This window comes from Gossypium hirsutum, chromosome A04 (genome assembly GCF_007990345.1).
Source record: "Gossypium hirsutum isolate 1008001.06 chromosome A04, Gossypium_hirsutum_v2.1, whole genome shotgun sequence".
In the NCBI taxonomy this organism is placed as follows: domain Eukaryota; kingdom Viridiplantae; phylum Streptophyta; class Magnoliopsida; order Malvales; family Malvaceae; genus Gossypium; species Gossypium hirsutum.
In genome coordinates this window covers 8,405,148-8,419,897 of record NC_053427.1, presented here as the reverse complement: position 1 = coordinate 8,419,897, position 14,750 = coordinate 8,405,148, and positions in this window count along the sequence as shown.

Genomic DNA, 14,750 nt, shown 5'->3' with positions numbered 1-14,750 from the left:
ATTATGTTCTGTCGAAAAATGACCGGTTATGTGAACGAGGATAAACTACTCATACATTGCTTTCAAGATAGTCTAACAGGGTCAACTCTTCGGTGGTACAATCAACTTAGTAGAGAAAAGATTCGATCCTGGAAGGACTTGGCGTCAGCATTTTGCAAACAGTACAAGCATGTATCGGATATGGTGCCAGACCGTATGACCTTGCAAATGATGGAGAAAAAGCCATCAGAGACCTTTAGACAGTATGCGCAGAGATGGAGAGACGTCTCAGCTCAAGTGGAACCCCCACTAACAAAAACAGAGATAACCGTTCTCTTTATCAATACTTTAAAGGCACCGTTTTATGACAAATTAGTGGGAAGTGCCACGAAAGATTTCGCGGATATTGTAATATCCGGTGAACTCATAGAGAATGCCGTCAAGAGCGGTAGAATGGAAGGATCAGAAGGCTCAAGAAAAGCAGCACCCTTAAGGAAGAAAGAGCCAAAAGCCCACATGGTGGGAACTGGGAGTTGTTACATTCCCAATTCGTATCCTAACCAACCCCGACCTCGAAATTATCCACCCCTGAATTCCTATTATCCCCCTCAAACCCCTTACTACCAAGCACCATATCCGTCCTGCCCCGTATACGCCACGAACAACCAAAGACCCGTCACCACTTTCCCACAAAACACGGTACCCGTCCAAAGCCAATCAAGGCATAATCCCGAGAGACCGCAATTTACCCCCATCCCTGTGTCGTATGGGGAATTGTACCCAAAACTTTTAGAAAAACAGCTAATTTCTCCCCATTACATGGCACCCCTTAAACCTCCCTACCCAAAGTGGTACGATCCAAACGCTAGTTGTGCATACCACGCAGGGAACCAAGGGCACTCTACTGAGAACTGTCTCGCTTTCAAAAGGAGAGTTCAAGGACTCATTGACGCGGGTATCCTACGATTCGATAGTGCTAGTAATGCCACGGGGAACCCGTTCCCTAACCATACCGAAGGGAATGTGAGCACAGTGGGGAAAGAGGATGAATGGAAGGTCAGAAGATGTGTATCAGAAATAAGGACGCCTCTACAGAAAATCTGGGAGGTATTGGTTAAGAAAGGATTGCTCTGTCACTCTGATAGAATTTTTGGAGAAGAAGGTCAAAGTTTTTGCAATTTTCATGGGATTGTTGGACATGACATTCAGTCATGTGAGGACTTTAAAAGGTTACTTCAAGACCGGATGGATAATAAGGAGATCAAGGTCCTTAACAAGAGTGAAGATGCCAACGAAAGAGAAGTATGCGTCTCTGATAGTCAATCATCAGGGCCCCCTTACAGTGTTGATCGACCGTTGGTAATTTATTACGACGCGATGAGAGAGCCATTGAAACCACAGATGGTAATTGAAGTACCATCTCCTTTCCCGTATAAGGACAACAAAACAGTACCGTGGAAATATGATGTTAATATCGTTACACCGGAAGTTGAAAAGTCTAAAACCATAACTGAAGATGTTGGGGAGGTAGGTCATTTTACTCGAAGTGGACGATGCTATTCTAAAGAAGTTGAACCGGTAAAGAAAAGTAGCGACTCGAAGCAAAAAGGGAAAGCAGTGATGTACGAGGTCGAAGTCGAGCAAGAAATTCCACCCGTGCAAGAAACTAAAAAGCCTGTGAATGAGGAAGAAGCTCAAGAATTCTTGAAATTTATTAAGCACAGTGAATATAGTGTGGTGGAACAATTGAGCAAGCAGCCAGCACGAATCTCAGTTCTATCTCTACTGTTAAATTCAGAGCCACACCGGAACGCTTTATTGAATGTGTTAAATCAAGCTTACGTGGCCAACAACATATCTGTCGAAAAGCTTGATAGGTGGGTAAACAATCTGAATGCGGACAACTTTATCTCTTTTAGTGATGATGAGATACCGTCAAATGGTAGAGGCTCGGTGAAAGCGCTGCATATCACGACCCGCTGCAAGGGTTACATAATATCGAACGTACTCATCGATAATGGGTCAGCGATAAATGTTATGCCATTGGCTACGCTTTCCAGAATACCGATGGATTTGTCCTACTTAAAGCCCTGTCATTCCATGGTAAGGGCATTCGACGGGACGAAGCGCGAAGTCATGGGAAATATCGAAATCCCTTTGGAAGTGGGCCCCTACATCTGTGAGGTCGAATTCCAAGTCATGGACATTACACCCTCTTATAACTGCCTTTTGGGAAGACCTTGGATTCATTCTGCTGGAGCAGTCCCATCATCCCTCCATCAAAAGGTGAAATTCATCATGGATGGCTGTTTGGTCGCAGTCGAGGGCGAAGAAGACATCGTCGCATCTATCTCTGCTGATGCGCCATACCTGGAAGTAAGCAAGGACGCAGTGGAATGTTCCTTTCGATCCCTTGAATTCATCAATGCCACTTTCGTCGCTGAGGGAAATAGAATTCCGATGCCAAAACTGTCGAGAAATACCAGAATGGGTGTCAAGTTGACCGTAGGAAGGGGAGCTCGTGCGAGAAGAGGTTTAGGGAGACATCTGCAAGGAATAGTGAGGGCTTTAAAGCCAGTGCACCACAAGGCCCGATACGGTTTGGGGTTCCAGCCTAACATGCGCCAAAGAAGAAGACAGTGGAAGAGGGATCAAGAGAGAAGAATTGCAAGAACTTTGGGCCGAGAACCAGAATGGGAACCAATAGAGTACCCTCCTTTGTCAAAAACATTTACATCTGCGGGAATGATGTACCCTGGACAAGATGATCCATGAAACATGCTGGGATTAATTGAAAGGGATTTTCAGAATGTCAGTATAAATGTCATTGACAAAGAAGCTGGTGCAAGTAAAGATGTCTCGAGGATACGCCCTTACCCTCCTGGTTTCATGTTGAACAATTGGATTGCTGAGGAGCTTCTTGTAGTTTATAAGCCTTCAGAGTAATGCTAAACATCAACCTTCTATTGTGTCCTTAGATATAATAGAATTCTTTTGTAAGAGTTTGCATTCGCTCTTTATCATTTAAATGAATATCAATGAAGATGCATTTTGTCACGATTTTTCGCATTATCACTAATTTCATAATCATTTTCTCATCCTTACATTTGCCTCATTGCCATGACATAACATTTGTTTGTTGTTTCCAATACTTGGATGTCCCCCGATAGCTTCCTTTTCCATTCAACTTTCAGGTGCTCAGATATTGACGACATGAATAAGCCCGTTACGAATCTTGAAATTGATTTTGAGAAGGCTGTTTGCTTAGGAGAATTTGAAGCCGAAGAAAATGCTGAAGATTATGTCTCGTCTCCTGAATTGTTAAGAATGGTGGAACAAGAGGATAAACAGGTTCTGCCTCATGAAGAATCTGTGGAAACAATAAATTTGGGCACTGAAGAGAGGAAACAAGAAGTGAAGATTGGGACTTCTATTTCAGAAAGTACCAGGCATAGTTTGATCACTTTACTCCGCGAATACAAAGATGTTTTCGCGTGGTCATACCAGGACATGCCAGGGCTAGATGAAGATTTAGTGGTCCATAAGCTCCCATTAAAGCCAGAATGCAAGCCCATCCAGCAAAAATTAAGACGGATGAGGCCCGAAATGCTGCTGAAAATAAAAGAGGAAGTCAAGAAGCAATTTGACGCTGGCTTCCTACAAGCCTCCAAATATCCAGAATGGGTGGCTAACATAGTCCCGGTACCAAAGAAAGATGGAAAAGTACGAATGTGCATGGAATACCGTGACCTGAATCGAGCAAGCCCAAAAGATAATTTTCCCTTGCCACATATTGACACGTTGGTGGACAACACAGCAAAACATTCATTGTTTTCTTTCATGGATGGATTCTCGGGGTATAATCAGATCAAGATGGCCCCTGAGGATATGGAGAAAACTACCTTCATAACAATGTGGGGAACGTTCTGCTACAAGGTGATGCCATTCGGGTTAAAGAATGCTGGGGCAACATATCAGAGGGCTATGGTGATATTATTCCATGACATGATGCATAAGGAAATAGAGGTCTACGTCGATGATATGATTGCTAAATCTCGAGGAGAAGAAGAACATGTAATGAACCTCAAGAAGTTGTTCGAAAGGCTGAGAAAGTTTCAGCTAAAGCTTAATCCAGCCAAATATACATTCGGGGCTACCTCGGGAAAATTGCTAGGCTTCATTGTTAGTGAAAGAGGTATCGAAGTTGATCTAGATAAAATAAAAGCCATCCAAGAATTACCTCCCCCGCGCACACAAAAGGAAGTCAGGGGATTTTTAGGGAGATTGAATTACATTGCTCGATTCATTGCTCAACTTACCAACCAATGCGACCCAATTTTTCGACTCCTTCGAAAACATAACCCGGGAGAATGGAACGAGGAGTGCCAAGTGGCCTTCGATAAGATAAAACGGTATCTGTCTAATCCTCCTGTGCTAGTACCACCGACCCCTGGAAAACCCTTAATTTTGTACCTGACCGTGTTTGAAAACTCAATGGGTTGCGTACTGGGGCAACATGATGAGTCAGGGAGAAAAGAAAAGGTGATCTACTACCTCAGCAAAAAGTTCACTGAATATGAGGCAAAATATTCGTCCATTGAGAAATATTGTTGCGCTCTGGTTTGGGTAGCTCGGAGACTCAGACAATATATGTTGTATCACACGACATGGCTAATTTCAAAGCTGGACCCAATAAAATACATGATGGAATCGCCGGCACTATCAGGAAGAATGGCACGATGACAGCTCCTCCTTTCGGAATATGACATTGCCTATGTAAGTCAGAAGTCAATAAAAGGGAGCGCAATAGCTGACTTCTTAGCAACTCAAACGACAGAGGAATATGAGCCTTTAAGATTCGATTTCCCAGACGAAGACTTAATGTGCATCACAAAAATAGAATCCGAGTCATCAAAAGAGAAGTCATGGAAGATGTGCTTTGATGGTGCGTCAAATGCTTTAGGGCATGGAATTGGAGCAATCCTGGTATCACTAGACGGGAATCATTATCCGTTCACTGCAAGACTGAACTTCTTCTGTACCAATAATATCGCAGAATATGAGGCCTGTATCATGGGGCTTCGTGCAGCTATCGAACGAAACATCGAGATCTTGGAGGTGTACGGGGACTCAGCCCTAGTGATTTACCAAATCCGTGGAGAATGGGAAGTGAGGGACTCAAAATTGATTAAGTACAGCGATTTAGTGGCTGGATTGATCAAGGAATTCAAAGAAATAACTTTTCATTACTTCCCACGAGAAGAGAACCAACTGGCTGATGCCCTAGCCACTTTGGCTTCAATGTTCAAAGCAAGTAGAGAAGCAGAAATAATGCCCCTCAAAATGAGCATATACGAGGTCCCTGCACACTGTTGTAGCATTGAGAAAGAAGTAGACGGACGGCCTTGGTTCCATGATATCTTAGAATATACCAAGAATCAAAGGTATCCTGAACAAGCGAATGAGAACGATAAAAGAACAATTAGAAGAATGACAGCGGGATTTGTTTTTGATGGGGATATCCTGTATAAAAGAGGAAAGGATCAGATGCTTTTGAGATGTGTGGATGATGTCGAAGCCAGAAAAATACTTGAAGAGGTCCATGAGGGAATTTGCGGAACGCATGCCAATGGTTTCAATATGGCCAGAAAGATCATGAGACTCGGTTATTATTGGCTGACAATGGAAAGTGACTGCATCAATTTTGCCAGAAAATGCCACAAATGTCAAATCTACGGCGATAAAATTCATGTAGCCCCTTCACCCCTTCATGTCATGACTTCTCCGTGGCCTTTTTCTATGTGGGGCATGGATGTAATAGGGCCAATTTCTCCAAAAGCTTCAAATGGACATCGATTCATTTTTGTGGTTATCGATTACTTCACAAAATGGATTGAAGCCGCTTCGTTTGCCAACGTGACGAAGACTGCAGTGTGCAAGTTTTTAAAAAAGGAAATCATTTGCCGATATGGTTTGCCTGAAAGAATCATCTCAGATAATGCCACGAATCTGAACAATAAGATGATGAAAGAAGTGTGCGAGCAGTTCCAAATAAAGCATCATAATTCCTCGCCCTATCGCCCAAAGACGAACGGGGCTGTTGAAGCAGCTAACAAGAACATTAAGAGGATCATTGGGAAAATGACTGAGACATATAAAGATTGGCACGAGAAACTTCCATTTACTTTGTTTGCATATCGCACATCTGTGCGAACATCTACGGGAGCAACTCCTTTCTCTCTAGTCTATGGAATGGAAGCTGTGCTACCTATCGAGGTTGAGATCCCCTCTCTGCGAGTATTGATGGAATCAAAGTTAGAAGAAGCAGAATGGGTTCGAGCTCGATATGATCAGTTGAACCTCATTGAAGAAAAACGTCTAAGGGCAATTTGTCATGGGCAAATGATCGCAGCCCATGACAAGAAGGTACGACCAACAGAGTTCCATGAAGGAGAACTCGTTCTGAGAAAGATTCTCCCAATACAAAAAGACCTGCGAGGAAAATGGGCACCAAATTGGGAAGGACCATACGTTGTAAAAAAGGCATTCTCAGGAGGAGCTTTAATCCTTACCGAGATGGATGGGAAGGAGTTACCGAATCCGGTGAATTCAGATGCGGTGAAGAAATATTATGCTTAAGATGAAAACCCGAAAAAGGCATCTTAAAAAAAAAGAAAAAAAAGAAAAAAAAAGGGGATCAGGGCGAAAACCCGAAAAGGGCGTCTTGATTAGTACAAAAAGATTAGGATGAAATCCCGAGAGGGCGTCCTAATGAAACAAACCTGGCGGTCGAACGATAGGTCAAGTAGTGAGACTACAGTATTTGAAGCACTTCTGAAAGCTCGAAATTTTCTACGCAAGAAGCCATGCTCGAAAAGATTATTGATTGAGGAACGTGGAAGAGTTCATGTGTTGAATATCTAGAGCATTTGTATCCGTTGAATACGACCTTTTCTTTCTTTTTGACATTTTTACTCTCATTGGTTAACTTTCTTTGTTTGCCACATTTGAAATAAAGGAATATGAGATATCCTTTTTGTCCCTACCTGACCATTTTCATGCATCTCATTATGTGTTTATTTAATGATAAATAGTGAAATGACATACTCTAAACAAAAGAAATGTCAAGCATTACCCGGATAAGAATTCGATAAGTGCAAGATCTTCAAAGCAAGAACAAAGTTTAACCAAGGGCAAAAGGGTGATATCTGAGAAACGTCGATTACTCGTAAAGCTCGAAGACAGGTATGAGGCCTGAAGAGAAGGTCGAGAATCAAAGCGATGAACGCAGATCCTCAACAATCATGGCGAAAATGACATACGACCAATATGCTTAAGGAGCACTGCATAATCATGTAGGCATAAAGGCATTTAAGACAAACATGTGCATATCATGATGACATCATGCGTGGCATATACAGGTAATCCAGTAAAGCAAGAAATCTTGAATGAGAGTCGCACTGAATCAAAGGAAAAGATACCCGAGTTCTACCAAAGGACTGGTTTTGGTATTTTGATGTTTAATATTCGTGCTTTCCAAGAAAAATCAACTCATATTGCGAGAGATGAGTTGAGCCTCAAGACACGTTGAGGTATTTTTAATTTTAATTTTTTTTTTCAAAATCAACACATATTGCGAGAAGTGAGTTGAGCCTCGGGGCACGTCGAGGTATTTTTAGTTTATGTTTTAAATTGACTCATATTGCGAGAAGTGAGTTAAGCCTTTTAATTTTTGTTTTTCAAAATCAACTCATATTGCTAGAGGTGAGTTGAGCCTCAGGACACGCTGAGGTAATTTCAATTTCTGTTGTCAAAAAAAAATCAACTCATATTGCGAGAAATGAGTTGAGCCTCAGGACACGCTGAGGTAATTTCAATTTTTGTTTTTCAAAAATTCAACTCATATTGCGAGAAATGAGTTGAGCCTCAAGACACGTTGAGGTAGTTTCAATTTCTGTTTTCAAAATTCAACTCATATTGCGAGAAATGAGTTGAGCCTCAAGACACATTGAGGTATTTTCAATTTTTTGCTTTTCAAAAATCAACTCATATTGCGAGAGGTGAGTTGAGCCTCAGGACACGCTGAGGTAATTTCAATTTCTGTTTTTCAAAAATCAACTCATATTGCGAGAGGTGAGTTGAGCCTCGGGGCACGCCGAGGTATTTTCAAATTCTACTTTCAAAAAATCAACTCATATTGCGAGAGGTGGGTTGAACCTTTTAATTTCTACTTTTTCAAAATCAGCTCATATTGCTGAGGTGAGTTGAGCCTCGTGGCACGCTGAGGTATTTTCAATTTTTTGTGTGTTTTAATTTCAACTCATATTGCGAGAGGTGAGTTGAGCCTCGGGTCACTTGCCGAGGTATTTTCAAAATCTGTTTGGCAAATTCTGTTTTCAAAAATCAACTCATATTGCGAGAGGTGGGTTGAACCTTTTAATTTCTACTTTTTCAAAATCAACTCATATTGCGAGAGGTGAGTTGAACCTCAGAACACGCTGAGGTAATTTCAATTTCTGTTGTCAAAAAAATCAACTCATATTGCGAAAAGTAAGTTGAGCCTCAGTTCACATGTTGAGATATCTTTAGTTTTTGTTTTTAATGTCTGTTTTTAAAGAGTCAATTCATATTGCGAGAAATGAGTTGGGCTCAAGATCACATGCCAGTAAGAATAAAGATTGAAGTTGATGAAAGACACCAAATGTGGCCTCCCTGAAGTTGCAATGGAGCAGGTTAAAGTTGCAAGTCTTGACTCCCTGAAGTTGCAGTGGAGCTGATCGAGAATATCAGATCTTGCCTTGCTAGAGTTACAGAAGAGAAGATCGCAAATTTCATCTCACAGAAGCGATAGAAGAGCAGATTAAAGCTGTAGACCTCATCTTTATGAAGCTACATGGAAGCAGATCAAAGCCACAAATCTCATATCCTTGAAGTTACATTGGAGTAGATCGAAGCTACAAGGCATATGTCAGAAGATGTAGTGGATTGAATCTAAAGCTACAAGATGCAGTGGGCTGGAAGAAGATTATCCGAACTAGAAGAGCACCAATGAAGTCAAGACCCAGCAAGACCAGGTAAAATTGGCCTTTCATTATGTCTTTGCTCCATTCCCGTTACACGACAATGAGCAAAGAGGGGCAGCTGTACAGGCCAATTTTGGGCCACCCCCAAAACCCAATAACAAAACCCAATAAACCAAATAAATAAAGTCCAAAGTACAAAACTAAAAGACTAGCCCAACAGGCCCAAATCAACCTAGCCCACTAAACATTTTCCAAAAAAAAGAGGAAACCCTAGCAGCTCCCCAAGCCTCCAGCCGCCGCACGCTAGGCCAACCATGGGCCACCTTGTGCACCACCACCACACCCCGCGCATGCCCTTCTCCTCCATGCGTCTGACACCACCCACACCTGACACACCTGTAATAGAGACAAAAACAACAGCATGCGAGGGATGGGGGAAAGAATAAACAGAAGAAGACAGGAAATGAATGGAGAAACATGCAAAATAAAAGCAAAACAAGAAGAGAGCAGTGAAAATCACATGTAATCGGCTATAAAAGCCGAAAGAGAATCAATGTAAGGGGGGCTGGCCTTTCTTTCTCTTTACTGGGTAGTTTAAAATTCGAAAAATCTCAACAAAACCAGATTTCAACAACAAATATACAAAAGCAAAAGCATCATAAGTAGCATAGATCAAACATCAAAAAGGAGAGATTTAAACACCCTAAAATCGGAAACGTTACTAGCAAAAAGGGAAAGAAGAAGAGAACAATGGCAAAGACAAATCAAGGCAATTTTCGGCCACCGTGTACGGTGGCCGGCGCGGTGGAGCTGCGACGGCGTGCGGTGGCTTTCCTGGCCGGTTTCTGGGCTTCCCCAGAGAGAAAAATCCCTTTCTCCTTTTTTTTCTAAGACTCAGCTGAAATGAAAATAAGAAAGGAAACTTAGCTTTTATACTGTTAATAGAACGGCGTCGTTTTGCGTAAATGACCCAGGGCATAAAACGACGTCGTTTTGCCCTGGGTCAGACCGACCCGACCCGACCCACGAGGGGATGCGCAGTTGGCCCTTCCGCTTTTTCAACGTTTTATAATCAAGTTTTTTATATTTTAAATTTGGCCCCGCTGTTTTGCCCCGAATTCATTCTGGTCCCCCACGCTGCGCAGCGTTTTAATACCTGGGTTTATTGTGCTTTTGACCCTCCAAGTTGCACGTGTGTTACAATTAAGTCCATTTTCTTTGTTTTTATTTTAAATTGGCCCCATAACTTCGATTTTATTTTAATTTTAGTCCTTTTTCTTACCTTTTCTCATTTTTAATGTTATTGTATTTATTATTACCTATTACTTTATTCTTATTTTATTTTATATCATTATATTTTATCTACTTTTTATATTATTATTATTATTATATATATTTTAGTCTTACTTGTCATATTTTTCTTTTACACTATTATATACATGTTTCTAATATTATATTATATATTCTTAATACTATTGTTTATATATCTATATATATATATGTGTGTATGTATTTGTGTAGTGTACAAAATAGTTTTATTATTATTATCATTTCTAAGGTAGGTACGTATTGTATATGTTCTATATATGTTATATATATTTTTAATATTACTAGTTATATATAGTTCTTATACATTTCCATGTACATATTTTTATACCATCTTATGTATATATTCATTGTTTCTATTTCGTGTTTAATTCTAGTATTGCGCTAAATGTCGTATAGATTTTTATCATTTTAATATTATTGTCACATTGGTTATTTGTTTCAATATATGCCTAGCCCTATCATTTATTTATTTTTATTTCATATCAATTTACTTTGCATTATTTCGAAAATCATATACTTGTTTTGCTAATTAATTTCAATAAACAAGGAAATATACCGATTTAACATTAAGTCATCGAGTTCATCGCTATGTTGGGTGAACGTCAATTGACTCGTGTTAAAACGGCATATCCTTCTCAAAAAACCGGAATAAACTAAAATCTCTCGTCCTCTTTTAATTGGATCACGACTAAATTTTAACATTGAACTCGTATTTTTAAAAGTCAAGACAACACGTGTTTAGGAGATACCAATTTTTGGGCGTCGCGAGGGTGCTAATACCTTCCTCGCGCGTAACCGACTCCCGAACCCTAATTTTTCTCTGACTTTTAACGTAGACCTTAACTCGGCCTTCTCCTCGTTTTTAAAGAAAAATCTAATAGGTGTCCGATCACACCTAGAAAAAGGATCGGTGGCGACTCTCGGTTTATTTTAAAACCAAATTTCAATTTCCAATTTCTTAATAAATCGCCACAATTTAGCGACCCGAATCCACAAAATTTTTACGTCGCTACATCATGTATTCTTTATATATATATATATATAGCTATAGATATATTCTCTTTTTAGATATAAAATAACAAAACATTGATTTTTTGGTCTTAGACAATTGCATACTTTGGGGATAAAGAGTTGCTCGCAATTGGAAGACATAATCCAAGGCCTACAAGTGCCATATACGTAAGCCTCCAAAGTTTATGGGAAGTAAAAGTTGAAAAATGCGATAATTTAAAGTATCTTTTTCCACTGTTTGTTGCTAAATAGTCTTGGACAATTGCATACTTTGAAGATAAAAAGTTGCTCTCAATTGGAAAACATAATCCAAGACCCGCAAGTGCCATACATAAGCCTCCAAAGTTTAAGGGAAGTAAAGGTTAAAAAATGTGATAAATTAAAATATCTCTTCCCACTATCTGCTACTAACACCCTTGGGCAATTGCATACTTTGAAAATAAAGAGTTGCTTGCAATTGGAAGATGTAATCTAAGACCTACAAGTGCTATACATATGTCTACTCCAAAGTCTAGGGGAAGTATGTGTATCTCATTGCAATAACTTGACATCTCTTTTCCTTATTGTCCTATGGTGAAAGATTAGGAAATTTGATTGTGCTTTTCATTTTAGGTTTCATTGATTGATTTGCCTCAATTGAAAGGAAGGGATGTGAACGACATTATGCTCACACAATTGTCTTTGCAGAAGTTAGAAGTGAACAATTGTCTTCAATTGACACTTTTTATTATTTCAACTGATATCCAATTTAGATTTATTTTTGTTATATATTATTTATTTATTAAATTATTTCCTTTTTTTCTTTAATAATTCGTTATCTGAAAACAACAAACCATTGCATAGTTGTTTAAATGATAAATTTTATTTTATAATTTTGTTCTGAAACTAATCTACATAATCTTGTAAACAACTTAGTTTACTATAATACCATTTAATAAGATAAATAAAATTTCAATAGAAAATATTAAACAAACTTTATGTTTTAGATATGTTGCAAATTCTTTATCAAATATTAAATAAACTATATAAAATTTTATTTAAGTTTTTCTTATTTAAGAGTGAAAAATAATTATAGGTAGTTTTATTTAACTTAATTTTTTTTAAAAAGGTAGCCTTTTGCATAGGTGGTTTTTTAAAAATATACATATTAAAAATAAAAGACATAAATAAGGTGATAATATTATTAATTAATTTATAAAAAAATGAGTTTAAATAAATTCCCAATCGAGTTGTTAGACCTGTCAAAAAATTTATATATGTTTAGATTATGTGATATTATTTATGTCTTAACTTTACCATATTTTTGGAGTATATCTTGATTTAAGGAAAAATTTTGTTAAAATAAAATTTTTATAAGGAAATTAATTAATAAAATGATAAGTTGTTAACATCTTTGAACATTTGAAATTGAAAATTGATGATATGTCTATAGGAATTGGTGCTTGGGAGGATGACATATAAGCAATTGAGCAATACATGTAAATATGAGGAACTGGAGCAGAATCAAACGTCATCACATCATCTCCTACCTATTTGCTTCCCAAATCTGACTTTAATTGTTATCTTGGAATGTGAAAGCTTGAAATCTCTCTTTTCAATTACTATTGCTCATGGCGACCCTAAAATGTTAAATGCGCTCAATTTACAAACGCTAAAGATAGAGAGGTGCTTTGGATTGGAAGAAATAATCCAAGACATTCAAATATCAATCATAAACTTTCAATGCTTAAGGGAAGTACAAGTTACAGAATGCAATAATTTGAAATATCTCTTCCCAATGTCTTTGGCAATTACAAACTCTGAAGATAGAGAGGTGCTTTGGATTGAAAGAAATAATCCAAGACTCTCAAGTATCAAACATAAGCTTTCAATGCCTAAGGGAAGTACAAGTTACAGGCTGCAATAATTTGAAATATCTCTTCCCAATGTGTGTTGTTAATAGTCTTGGACAATTGCAAACTCTAAAGATAGAGAGGTGTTCCCAATTGCAAGAAATAATCCAAGGATGAGAAGCGTCAATCTCAATGGCTCAAGGTCTGTCACTATTGAATGAAGTTGAGTTGGTTAATTTGCCTCAATTGAAAGGAGGAAATAGAAACGACATTGTGCTCGCATCACCATCTTTGCACAAGTTAAAAGTGATGGGTTGTCCTCAATTGACACCTTTTATCATTTCAACTAATATACAAGTAAGACCTTCTTTTATATATATATTATTTATTGAATTTTTCACCTTTTTGATAATTTGTTGTCTAAAATAAGTAAATGCTTGTAAAACTCTTTAAAAGATGGTTTTCATTTTAGAATTTTGGTTTAAAAATATATACACTTTGAAATTGATGATTGATGATACGTTGATAGGTATTGGAGTTCTCGGAGATGACAGAAAAGAAGCAAATAAGCAACGTGATAGTCCCTGAAATGAGAGGAGGAACATCAACTAGTATGGAATATTTAACAATTTCCAATTTTGAAGAGCTGTTTGAATATTATGGATATAATCTTTCAAGTCTGAAGATCTTAAACTTGTCCAGACTAATTGAATTGCGAGTGATATGGAGTGGTCCCATCCAAGTTGGAAACTATCAAAATCTTACTGAATTGGATGTCAAAGATTGCAAAAGGTTAAGATACATCTTCCCACTTACCATGGCTCGAAATTTGCCACAATTATGGAGGTTGGATATATCTGACTGCGAGGAATTGGAGCAAATAATCGAGAAGGATCAAACTTCATCACAACATCATCTCCAAGCTGTTTGCTTTCCTAATCTGATTTGGATTACAATCAGGAACTGTGAAAATTTGAAATGTCTCTTCCCAATTACTCTTGCTCATGGCGGCCTTCAAAAACTAGAAAATATAATCCTTGGGAGGGTTTCCAAATTAGAACAGGTGTTTGAAGGAGATGAGCCAAATGTGAGTAAGAAGGAAGAGAAAGTGATACACCTACCTCGATTAACCGACTTACAGCTTGATGGGCTACCAAATCTCGTGAGCTTCGGCCCTGTGGGTTATCATTTTGTTTTCCAATCTTTGTTGATTTTGAGAGTAGTAGATTGTCCCAACATAACCACAAGATTTAGTTTTGATTCAGAAAAATCAGTGCATGCCAAAACACAGGTACACTACTCTTCCAAACTCAATAATAAGCTTTAAAACAAAATTGGTTTCTGTTGGCTGACAATATTTTCAGTTTTGGAAAAGTGTCTTTGCTTTCTTCATCATCAATCATCAGAAGCAAACAGTAATAAATGAAGGTTTAATTTGTTTTGCAGGCATGCCAATTAGTTGATGAAATTATAGTGAAGTAATCTGCTACAGCCCAAGAAACTAGATGGCCAATCTGAAATTTATTGAGCTGTAAGAAAAGAACAAAGTGACGCATATGTCTTACCCTTCAGCATA